Below are 11936 nucleotides of genomic sequence, written 5' to 3'. Positions count from 1 at the left end.
CATATGAAGAAAGAGCAAACGTTCGTACACGTTAACAACACTGCAAAAATTTAACACGCAACGCATGACAACGCTCGAAAAGTTGAGAACAGAATAGGAGCCCTGATGGAGCATGAAACATTAAATTAAAGAATTAGAGGACTTTATTAGCTATAAACGGCCCAGCACAACAGTAGGAAACGAGTGGTGTTCCTGAAAAAAAAAAATGCGAGCGGCGTAAACCAAGCAATCACTATGTATGTCACTCACTGGGTCATCTCTGTGGTCAATTATTTTCCCGTGCAGCGTTAGCAACGCTCACATGGGACACTAATAAATACAATGTGAGAAATAAGATAGGTGAACCGAATCACAGTCCCACATGAAAAAGTCAAATAACTAATCCATTCCCCTTTCATGTCTATTTTCTGCACACCCAAACCATAACATCCTTCATTGCGCGTATCGATAAAGACGGCCAAGGACCAAACTACCTGATGAAGCAGTGGCAACATTTTGGAAAGAAAAAGTCCACTTACTATAAGCGATTGAATGTAGGATAACAAGTTACACTTTAACAATGTAACTCTTTTTCAATTGACTGTAAAGAACAACGGGAGAGCAGAAAAGGCGTCCGTTAGGATCTGTTCCTGGTATAAAACCGCATCTGCATCCCAGAGTACACAGGTCTCCTTGCCTTTGCCCTCGAAAGCACTAGGTGAAAACAAAAAGAGACAAAAATTTCTTCACACAGGGCAATAAAGACAACTGTATATTGTGCTTCTTTTTGCAGAAGCGCAGGCCACTGGAACCAATATCGTTTTTATCGCCTAATTTAATGGCAGTTTAAGCAAAACCAGCCCATTTCTCTAAATAGTAGCTACCATGACGCTATACAATGGCCCCTCCCCTTAGTTTGTTTTCTTCAACTTTCTTTGCAGCACAAAGTGAATAATTTTTTGTCACTTAAGAACTAAAACTGATGAATAAACATTTTCTGGACGCTATACAGTTACCTATTGCAGTTTGTTTTTCTGAAACAGGCTTAACTGAAACGTTAACATTTTGAATTAAATAATTACAAACTTCGCCATTACAAAAATGTATACTGGGACCACTTGCTTACAGTGACGATTAAATTTTATTCCTCAATAATACGAAGGAGACCTGATATACTGAGTACCTTGTTTAAAGGTAACCAAGCTCTTTAAAAGCAAAGTGAAACCGGCGCATGGCTACCTAGACGCTACCTCGTTTTCTGAAAGTAAATAATTATTATAAATTATTTCCCTAAATGTTAGAGTATATTGATTTCACGAGCAACATGTCAAATAAAATGTTCGAAACTGCAAAAAGAAGCTGAAATATTTCTACAATTGTACCGTTCGTTCCAGCCCTTTCGCGTATTTATTTATTTATTTATTTATTTATTTATTTATTTATTTATTTATTTATTTAAATACCCTAAAAACCCAAGTGGGGGGGGGGGGGGAGCGGCATAAAAACAGCACAATACATATCCTTCACGCGTATTATTAACAAAGAATGCACTTAAGAATTATACATAACGTACAGATCGAAGTTCACAGCACTACATTCACTAGCGGATACATAGACGTTCTGTAATTAACAAAAATGCACTTAAGAATTATACACAACATACAGATTGACGTACACAGCACTACATTTACTAGTGGATACATAGGTGTGCAGGGAACCACACGTAACGCTTAAGAAGACAATAGTGGGAACAATACAACGATGATTACAGACAACCAAGGTGCCCTGAAAGTTTTATTTGAAATTGTGATAAAGAAGTTTCAGTAGCTATATCACTCGGTATTGAATTCCAGTTTTCTATAGATAGCAGTAAGGGTGAAGTTTGGTATTTTAACGTTCTTGCGAATATCGGCTGTACTTTATAGAGATGATCAGTCCGGGAAGAAATATGATGGGCAGGAGCGATGCGATTAGCTGCAAATGGGCAGTCACCATGATATAAGGAATGAAAGAACGATAAACGAGAAAACTTGCGTCGAATGACAAGGTCGGGCATATTGAGAGATTTTTTAAGATTAGACACACTGTGATACGTTGAGTACGATGAAAGGATGAACCTGGCAGCTTTATTTTGGACAGACTCAAGACGGTTAATTAATGACACACTACTTGGATTCCATATCATGGAAGCAAACTTTAGAGCTGACCTTATGAGAGCAGTGTACGTGTGAAGTTTTGTCTCAAAGTTGTCAAGGTTTAAAAGACGTTTAATTAGTCCTAGTTTTCGAAATGCTTTATTCGTGATATAATCTATATGGGCGCTCCAGCCTAAATCCGAACTGAAAAAAAAAAAACAAAAAAACACCAAGGTACTTGAAGCAATCTGTTCTTTCAACTAAACTGCCAATAATCATGTAAACATTAGAAGGCGTATTATTGCGCTTGGAAAAGGTCATTAGCTTGTTTTTTTTTATATTAATTTCCAACTGCCACATGTGACACCACTCATTTAGATGCATTAAGTCAGTCTGTAAGATAACTGCGTCAGTGGGGTCAGCTATCTTTCTATAAATTACACAATCATCAGCGAAGATTCGTACGCTAGATGATATATTAAACGCTATGTCGTTAATATAAATTAAAAATAGCAGAGGCCCTAACATTGATCCCTGTGGAACTCCGGATATGACGCGTGAACTGTTCGACGAATACTCTTTAATTTTGACCCGTTGGGAGCGATTTCTTAAGAATTCTTCGATCCATCGGGGGATGTCGCGATGCAGCTGAAGGTTATTAACGTTTTTCATTAATCTTTTATGGGGAACGCGGTCAAAAGCTTTTGAAAAATCTATAAATATGGCGTCAGTATATATTAATTCGCGTACCGATTCATGAAGATCTGTTACGACCTCGAATAATTGTGTTTGACAAGATTTCTTTTGCCTAAAGCCATGCTGGTTGTCAATAAGCAAGTTGTTGTCGTTTAGATGGGCCATTATGTGCGAGTAAAGAATATGTTCAAGTAGTTTGCAACAAATCGAGGTTAGAGATATGGGGCGATAATTTTCCGGAGATGTGCTGTCACCGGATTTTAGAACTGGGCTGACGTTTGCTGTTTTCCAGTCATCTGGAATGCATCCGGTATCTAAAGACTGCTGAAATATGAAAGTTAATATGGTAGCCGACACGTGTGATGTAAGTTTTAGAAGTTTAGAGTTGATACCGCCTGGACCAGGGCTGCAATTAAGTGGCAATCGCTCAATAGCACGGGCAACACCAGCTACGTTAATGACGACCGGTTCTGATGGATGAAGAACTAATGGTCTCAGAGTTTCAGGAAAATTAAAAGGCACTGACTCTTTAGTAAAGACTTCTGTAAAGTGCTTGTTAAATAAATCAGGTGTTGCCTCTGGAGCCACCACAAGTCCGCCCAAATCTTTCAATGCAGGAATCTCGTGGCTATTCTTGGGATTAATTACTCGCCAAAATTACGCAGGGTTGCTTCTGAGCAAATTCGGTAATGTATGGTTGAAAAAGTTGTTTTTAGCCTCCTTAATAGCGACTGCAGTTATAGCTGATACGGCTTTGTACTTCTTCCAGGCGTCGTCGGAGTTAATTTCTTTTGCTCTGCGGTACACTCTTTTCTTTTTGTTAAGATATTTCTTAACGTCTTTTGTGAACCAGGGGGCATCAGTTCTCTGCTTTATGTGTAATTTTGGAATGCAGGCATGCTCAATTTCCTTCAGCTTGTCGCGAAATAACAGCCAATTTTCGTTCGTCGGGCCAGTTTCAAACGCGGCTTCGAAAATCTGCGCAGAGTCTTTTAGCATGCAGTTCATTTTTTCATTGTCACACTTTCGGTAGTTCAGTATACATTTGGTAGCAATCTGCTTGACAGGAATGTGCATGGTCATGAAACTGTGAACGAATCTATGATCGCTTATTTCTTCGAGTACGTAGGTGCGAGAAGGAGTGGAGAGGTTAGTAAATAATAAATCTAGAATATGATTACCTCGGGTAGGCTCTTGAACCAGCTGGGTTAGATGGAACTCAGCTATTGTATAAAGTAGGCGTGAACATTCGTGGTGATTGGGCCCAGCTGTGACGGATGGTTTTATCCAGTTATTAGCAAGATAATTGAAGTCCCCACCTAATAAAACAATGCTTTGGGGGTAAGTAGCAAAAATGTATTCTAATGCATCGTGCAGATGGTCAATGAAATCCGGACGGCTGTTTGGGGGGCGGTAGCATTCACCTATGATATATGTGGCACCTTTGAGTCGAAACATGACCCACAACAGCTCGAGGCACGTGTCGAAGGTGACCTGACATGGCTGATAATCGCTTCTTAAGGCGATAATTACGCCTCCTCCCCTTCCCTTTTTCCTGTCTTTGCGAAAAACACATAGATTGTCAGGAAATGATAGTTCACTGTTACAAATTTCAGTAGTTAGCCATGTTTCAGTGGCAATAATGACATCTGGACAGCAAGTGAAAATCATGCCTTTTACGGTGTCAAGTTTAGGAACAATACTACGGAAATTAACAAGAATCACAGAAATTTCGCGAACCTTTCCGGATGATCCTTTGCTTTGAGTTCTTGGTCATTTAGGACTGCGTACATCTTGTTCGCTTACCTTCACGACTTGTTCCAAAGTGGGATCATATTTGTAGGTTACACCACGTAATTGAAGCTTATTAAACCGAAGTGTGAATTTCTCGTTTTCTTTAAGAATAGCTTTTGCATACTCCCTCAATTTGTTTCGTTCTAGTTGGATTTTAGGAGAAAAGTCTTCTTTTAACCACACTTTGGGTTTGACGCCTTTTAAGTTAAATGCATTCCGCAGGACTTGTTCCTTTACCTTAAAATTAAGAAACTTGGTGATTATGGGGCGATTGTAGTCATTGTGACGCTGACCAATGCGATGGGCTCGTTCGATATCGTTTGCGTCCAGTTTAACCTTTAGGTGGGTGGAATGAAGTCCAGCACTTTGCTTTCAGTGTTTTCATAGTCTTCACCTTCTGTTTCAGGCGTGCCTTTTACTAGGAGGTTGTTTCGCCTCATCTGTTGTTTAGATCATCAACTAAGTTACCTAGGTTTTTGCTTGTGCTTGCCACTGCAGATTTTACTTCATTAACCGTGCCATGAACAGAACAGACATTTTCCTTAATGCCGGATACACCACTCGTGTTCTGTTCAATAGCGCTAATCCGAGATTTGATGTCAAAAACATCGCGCTTAATTTCTTCTAACGTTGCTGTCGCGGCCTCAAAATTTTGCTTGTTTTCTTCAATGAATTCTTTCAGCAGGTTAAGAACGTCTTCCACCTTAGGTCCAGGATTTGCCTCAATGTCTCCAGCAGAACGAAGTAGCAGGGCTAAGCATACAGATGCAAGCACATAAGAAGGTCTCGGCAAAAGTACTCGAAGACGCGCGGAGACTGCGTTTGCTCGAACAGTTATTGCACTGCGACGATGAGAACACGGTAGAAATGTACATATGCGTGCGCGGTACGTGTTTACGTCCACGCCCATATCACAGGTTGACCTTACAGCATGTATACATCAAACAGACCAGAACGGGATCAGCGGCCACAAAGTACTAACAAGTAGGTGTAAAAGACAAAGCCCTACCTACGACGAGGCAGGAAGAGCAACTTAGCACGTGCAAACAGTGGCCGCAAATCGTATGACTCGTCTACACCCAGATTTCGCAATGCCTTCATGCCCGCTGAGGTTTCTACTGAGTCAAATGTCCTTTCGTAATCAATGAACGCTAATTATAAGGGCTGGTTATATTCCGAGCATGTTTCGATCACCTGGTTGATGGTATCGATATGATCGATTCTAGAGTACACTTTCCGAAAACCTGCTTTATCTTTTGCTTGGTTGCAGTCTAAGGTGGTCCTGATTCTATTAGCGATTACCCCGATAAATACCTTATACGTAACAGAGAGTAAGATGATTGGTCTGTAATTTTTCAAGTCTCAAGCGTCCCTTTTCTTATGAATTAAGCTAATGTTTGCGTTCTTCCATGGTTCCGGTACCGTCGATGACATCAGGCACTGCGTATACAGGATACAGCACGATATCTCCCCACCCTTCAACAAATCTACAGTTATCTGAATCGCTCCAGCTGCTTTCCCCATTTCATAGTTTCTACGCTTTCTTAACCTCGTCCTTCGTCACTGGCGGAACGCCTGACTTCATTTCCCTACCGCCAATCTCATTATTGTCCTCACTTCTTTGGCTACCATAGAGATCAGTATAGAACTCCTCGGCTACTTTGATTATCTTGTCCTTATTCGTGATGTCATTGCCTGCCCTTTCCCTTAGCGCATACATCTGATTTTTGTCTATGCCCAATTTGTCTTCACCGCTTTAAGGCTTCCCCTGTTCTTTACAGTATGCTCAATTTTCTGCATCTTATACTTACTTATATCGACCACTTTACGCTTATTTAAAGACTCATTACATGTCGTTTTTCCTTTTATGATTTTCTCCTGAAAACTATCATAAGCAGCTAGCTTAAGCGTTCTTGTTAATGATTTTTGGAAAAATTATAGGACTGCGCGTAAGTCTACTTAAGAGCGGAAATTTTTCAAGAACTGCGTCGTTATTGTCACCCTACTGTCACCATCATCATCAGCCCTATCGCTACTATCATAATTATGAACTTAATGCACCGTCATTGCATCGCTACTACCATCATAATTATTATTAACATTGACTACATCGTCGTTGTCATCACTGCTATTATCCTGCCACTAGACAAGAAGAATTGCGATTTATTATGCAAGGAGATATTTGTGCTATGGACGGCGAATTGCCGCCTGTGTAAAACGTCAGAGGCGATTGATCTCTGCTTTAATCTGTGCCGTGATGCTATGCTTTTCTGGGACATATTGCAGCGGAGACTAAAGAAAGACATCCAAATCACGTCACATAGTATTCGTTTTTTGCCTGTTCGGAAAAATATGTGATACACCTTATGTTTATGCTGATGTGGCCTTTTGAGTTTATAGAAACGTCGAATGATGAACCGTCATGCTGAACTTGCACGATCATCGAAGTCTATTCCGAGAGCAGTGCACTTTGGTGCGGGAAGTGTATTATGCTCTGGAAGAGCCGGCTACCGCATCTCGATGCTTTATTGTGCTTCCCAGAATTTAGGACTTTTGTTATGGTGGGGAAGTAATGGGTTATAATGGGGTTGCAATTATGCAGCCAGGGGACTTGAGGCATAAGCTCCGTTAGTTTTTAATCATGGGAAGTTTTTTAACGCAATAAAGAAAAAAAAAACTCCGGCTTGGCATAGTGGTTCGCGCGCTCGGCTGTGGATCGAAGGGATACGTTCATCGTTATCCGTAGAAAATACTTTCATGTTCCAACCTTTTTAACAGTGAATATCGTACTCATAGATGGATATCCGGGGACTACACGGATGGCTGGCATAATGTGTTCGACCTTGCTCCGTAATTTTCTTTTGTAGCAGTAATCTCAACTATTGGTGCAAAGGAGAAAACGCACTAATGCAGAAAATACCCTAAAGAGAGAATATGCTTCATTGGGTCGGAAGCGAACTTCATCTTTTAAGGAAATAACTTCCGAACTTAATCCTTCAGTTGCTTTACGCAAGTATTTTTCTGCTCAGATAAACTTCGTTCGGAAGCGTGCGCTGTAATCTCGCGTATGATTGACTGTGAAAACGTGAGGGTTGTTTGCGCCAGGTACCATTCGGCCCTCTAAGGTACGGGTTCTCAAGAGCGTGATTGAGCAAAATTTATAGAAGTGTTTAGAGAATAGAAAACATTAATTATGCATACTTACCAGTCGGGGGCAAACTATGTTGAAAGGGTTGTATGGATTAAATGGCTTTCGGGTAGGTACAGACCTGAAAATAAGATCGAAATTCATGACAGTGATAGGGCACATAAATTGGGACAATTCGTGCAAGCTGCTTCTTAGCTGTGAAAGTAGGCGCTGGTTGGCCCAGACGCGCAGGTCTGTGTGCCGACGTCCAGCAACTGGCACCGTCCAGGAGATCTGAGTATGCGCAGTTGAACACGCGTTGGCTAATCGCGGTAACGGATCGCGGATCGCACTGCGCTAAAACTCTCTTTAACGCTGCTGTGTCATATCTACTTAAAGAGGAGGTTTCAATTTTTTAACGAGTGTTCGCATCCCACTAAATATACAGTGTTACTAAGTATTGTTATATCTTTCTATGTCCATCTACGAGACTGAACTGTTTAATAACAATACATTGCGAAATATGTGTGCGAAAATAAATTTCTTTTGCAATTCTCCTAATATCAATCCTGAACTACGCCCATCGACATTAAACTGCACTAAACCTACCTCATCCAGAGGAAAAACACTTTTATATGCTAAAAATGATACCGAAACCTCATGTAGAAAACTCCCAAAATTGGGCTTTAGTGGTATACTACTTTGCTGTAATATTTACGGATATACGTGTTTTCATAAGCCAATTAAGATCTCTGCGGTCTTGAATTAAGATATCATAGTATATATATATATATATGTGTCTGGGGGCCGCAGGTTCTGAATATCTACGGTGATCTGGTGCTTTTGCTTTACGATGCGTCAACCAAGATCCGCTTCTCTTTCAGTTCTTTGCAACCTGATGGCACAGATGATAACGCTTTTCTTATCATTCACATTGCATACTTACATACCTATCCTTATGCGAAGGCTCGTGAATAGACTTATGACTCGGAATGTACTGCCTAAAACTATTGAATTGAAATAATTTCACCAGAACACTGGAAAGATGTCCAGGCAAAGCGCTGCTTTTGTAGCTTGATCGTGGCCCGGAATACCAATAATATCCGTATCGCTAGATCGTTCGCCTGGATGTGTTGAAGGCATAAAACTACCTATGCAGAATCATAAAGCATAATGCTTACATTGCTCCAACAACTAGAGCCAGAAGAATGCACGCGCACCGCATTGCCGATTTCTCCTCAACAGCTCTCTGATAAACAAATGCTGCGCGTGATCTTAACGTTTCTTTTTTTCTCTGCATTGAATCTGACGTACATGAAGCAGGAACGTGGTGCACTTTAATAGATGTTTTGTTCTGCGATATTCCTTATCAGCATCAACACACAGCGAGTATGCTGACACATGGGAATAACAAATTCAAATAGAAAAATTGAGGTATGCGCTTTAATTACATCTTAGATATACAGAATCGTACACGTCATGTTTTCGAAATAACTTGATCATGTGATATCTTAATATGTCACTTTATAAATAAAATATATTGTATTTAAATTGTTTTATCATTAACATGGCTTAATTTTGTAATAAAAAGGAATATTATATCCAATAATAATCTTTACCTTCGAAGGAAGGTTTTCTCCAACGTCTCATTATCCAATCACAAATGTGCGATGCTGGAATGTTCTTTTTTTCTTACAAAAGCAGCAACAAACCTTAAACAATTTATACATGCTCAGCGTTATGCCATAGAAATGACGCACATCGTTAATTAAGTTGCTGTATTCTACATGCATGGAGTTTCTAGTAATTACTTCGAATATGCATTCGGGAATTCGCAATGCGATATTGTGCAATTGGCTTTTGCAAAGGGCTGCATTCCTAATCATGTTCACAGGCATTCCTATGGAACCTGCTTAGGAAATGTCATGATCGCTATATTTCTCGGCGCTTTTTCTGTGGTGGTTCGATGCGTCGTTTTCTACTTCGGCCGCATTCACGGCATTTGTTTGAACGTGTTTCGTTGTGCCAGACTCCTAAACTAGCTCCAATTTCACTAATACCTCTGCGGCTGCATTCGAAGATTTGTATTACCGGAGAAAACAGCGCCTGTCTTTTGTTCAGAATGCACTATGTGCTCGCTCCTCAATGCCGCCGATGCGATCGTGTTTACCCAGACGCATGCGCAGAAGCTTACATCGCTTAGGCGCTGTAACGATGCTCCATTTCGTCACTGCATTGGTCTCAACTGCGAGGGAGATTCGTTCATCATGCGTTAATCCTCTCTACGCCTCTCTGCCGACGACTGGTTCTAATTAAAACCCCAGTACTAAGCGAATTAGGCATAAATAGGTTCAGCTGTAAAACCACGCTTTATGAAGTTCCGTTTGCCAGATATCCACATAGTAAGGGCTTTATGTATGTGGAGTTTTCTCTTGCTTAAACAGCATTATCTTTAGTTTTTTTTTTTTTTTTCAAGTTCCGAAGCGTGACGGTAGACATCAGTCACAACGACCTTCAGTGGAGAGCTCGAGGAGTTGGCGCGCGCTTTCCAGTGTGCAGGTTGCAGTCAAGCGGTCCATGTCAATCTGAAAACGGCGCTAAGAATCCTGCTATTTGGTAGCGGGAAGAAAGGTGCTCCGCATACTACCTGACACGGCGGCACTAATAATAGTAGAGATTGTGGGCAGGTGCACCATTCGATAGGCATTGCCAGAATACGCGCCCTTGTAAATATAGTGAAACTGGCTACAATTCATGGTATTGTGTTTAAGAGCATTAGTCCTTACTACTTACGTTTACACATCGTCTGTCCTAGGTTTAAGATGGCGGCGGAGTACTTGATCAATTGCCGCAGCATTGCAGTCTAGTGTTATGTCATTGCAACCACGTCACCATTCTCATGCAAACACAATTTTGCTGCTGCCGGCTGCACTTTAGTCTGGCCAATAACTCTAAATAGCTCTAAATATAGGGCGCTGAAAGAACCCAAAGTAGCTGCACAGGGATACGAGAAACCTAGACAAGTCTGTATATATATATATATATATATATATATATATATATATATATATATATATATATATATATATATATATATATATATATATATATATATATATATATATATATATATATCGTCACAATGTTATTGATCAAGACACGCACTGGCAGCCTAGCTAGGCATAAATAAGTATCGCACAAAGCTTTCCATCAGTCATCAGGAAAAAACCTGTGCTCTACCTCAGGTTCATCAGCAATGCTAGTTTGTTAACTCTGTTTACAAACTGTGAAAGTGTTCGTCATCTTTTTGCATCAAAGAAGTCATCGAAGAGTTGGAAGCAGACAAAACTCAAGAGGTGGACAAGCGCATAATAGTCCTGCTCAAAATAGGAGGAGCGCGTCAACATATGCAGGCAACTACCAAATAGAACAGAGATATTGAATAACGCGTGCTGTAATTAGACAGACCTAGGGTAGCATCTCCAAGCAGATGAACCACCGAAGCAGTAAAACAAACAGGGGGAAATGTTTTAGAAACATCTTAGATCCGGCAAAGACAAAGTGTGAGTCACGCGAACAACTACGGAAACCCATATATAAATACGAAGGTACAAGCGACTAAGTAATATATTATGCGAGAGGCAGGTACTTGCGAGGCACACCACCCACAACCGTCCCCGAGTACTAGGGCGCAGAGAACGCCATTCTGGATGGGCCTATTACCATCGGAGAGGTTAGGGCGGAATTGAACATAGTTAAACAGAAACGGCGGCAAATCCACATAGAATCAGCAATCGCATGCTAAACATTTCGATGATGCATCAATAAGTAACCTAACAGCGTGCATTCAGGAAGATTGGGACAAGAGCCAAATCCCACCAGCAAAAAAAAGAGGCCAATCTAGTCATTATTCCAAAAACATTTAAGGAGCTCGAAAATCTGAGACCCATTTCGATTACTTCATCTGTGGGTAAACTAAGGGGGCACGTAATCGAAATTGATAGGACAGGAACCTTACCCCGCCATGATGGCCGGATTCATGACACATCTTTCCGCATGCGACGTCATGTTTAACATGAAACTTGCTGGACAATCAAACAGCAGATACGAGAGCTATAGGGGGTCTAGACGTTGCCAGAGCTTTAGACAACGTTGGCCTTATACACAATGCCTAGAAACTCAAAGTTGAGGCGGAAAGGTACACA

The 11936-nt window shown here is 40.8% G+C and overlaps 1 long non-coding RNA gene across 1 annotated transcript; it reads right to left on the bottom strand.

Moving 5' to 3' along the window:
• Positions 1-9176, bottom strand: LOC146207820 (uncharacterized). Its single transcript, XR_014703342.1, has 4 exons — positions 8913-9176; positions 7810-7873; positions 519-693; positions 1-192 (listed from the first exon to the last, which is right to left on the bottom strand). It is a non-coding gene; the product is annotated as an uncharacterized LOC146207820 (long non-coding RNA).
• Between the last annotated feature and the right edge of the window lie 2760 nt (positions 9177-11936).

This window comes from Amblyomma maculatum, chromosome 1, assembly GCF_055883805.1.
Source record: "Amblyomma maculatum isolate TAMU_Amacu chromosome 1, ASM5588380v1, whole genome shotgun sequence".
Lineage (NCBI taxonomy): Eukaryota > Metazoa > Arthropoda > Arachnida > Ixodida > Ixodidae > Amblyomma > Amblyomma maculatum.
The sequence above is the reverse complement of the archived record's forward strand: the minus strand, read 5'-3'. Positions and strand labels throughout refer to the sequence as shown.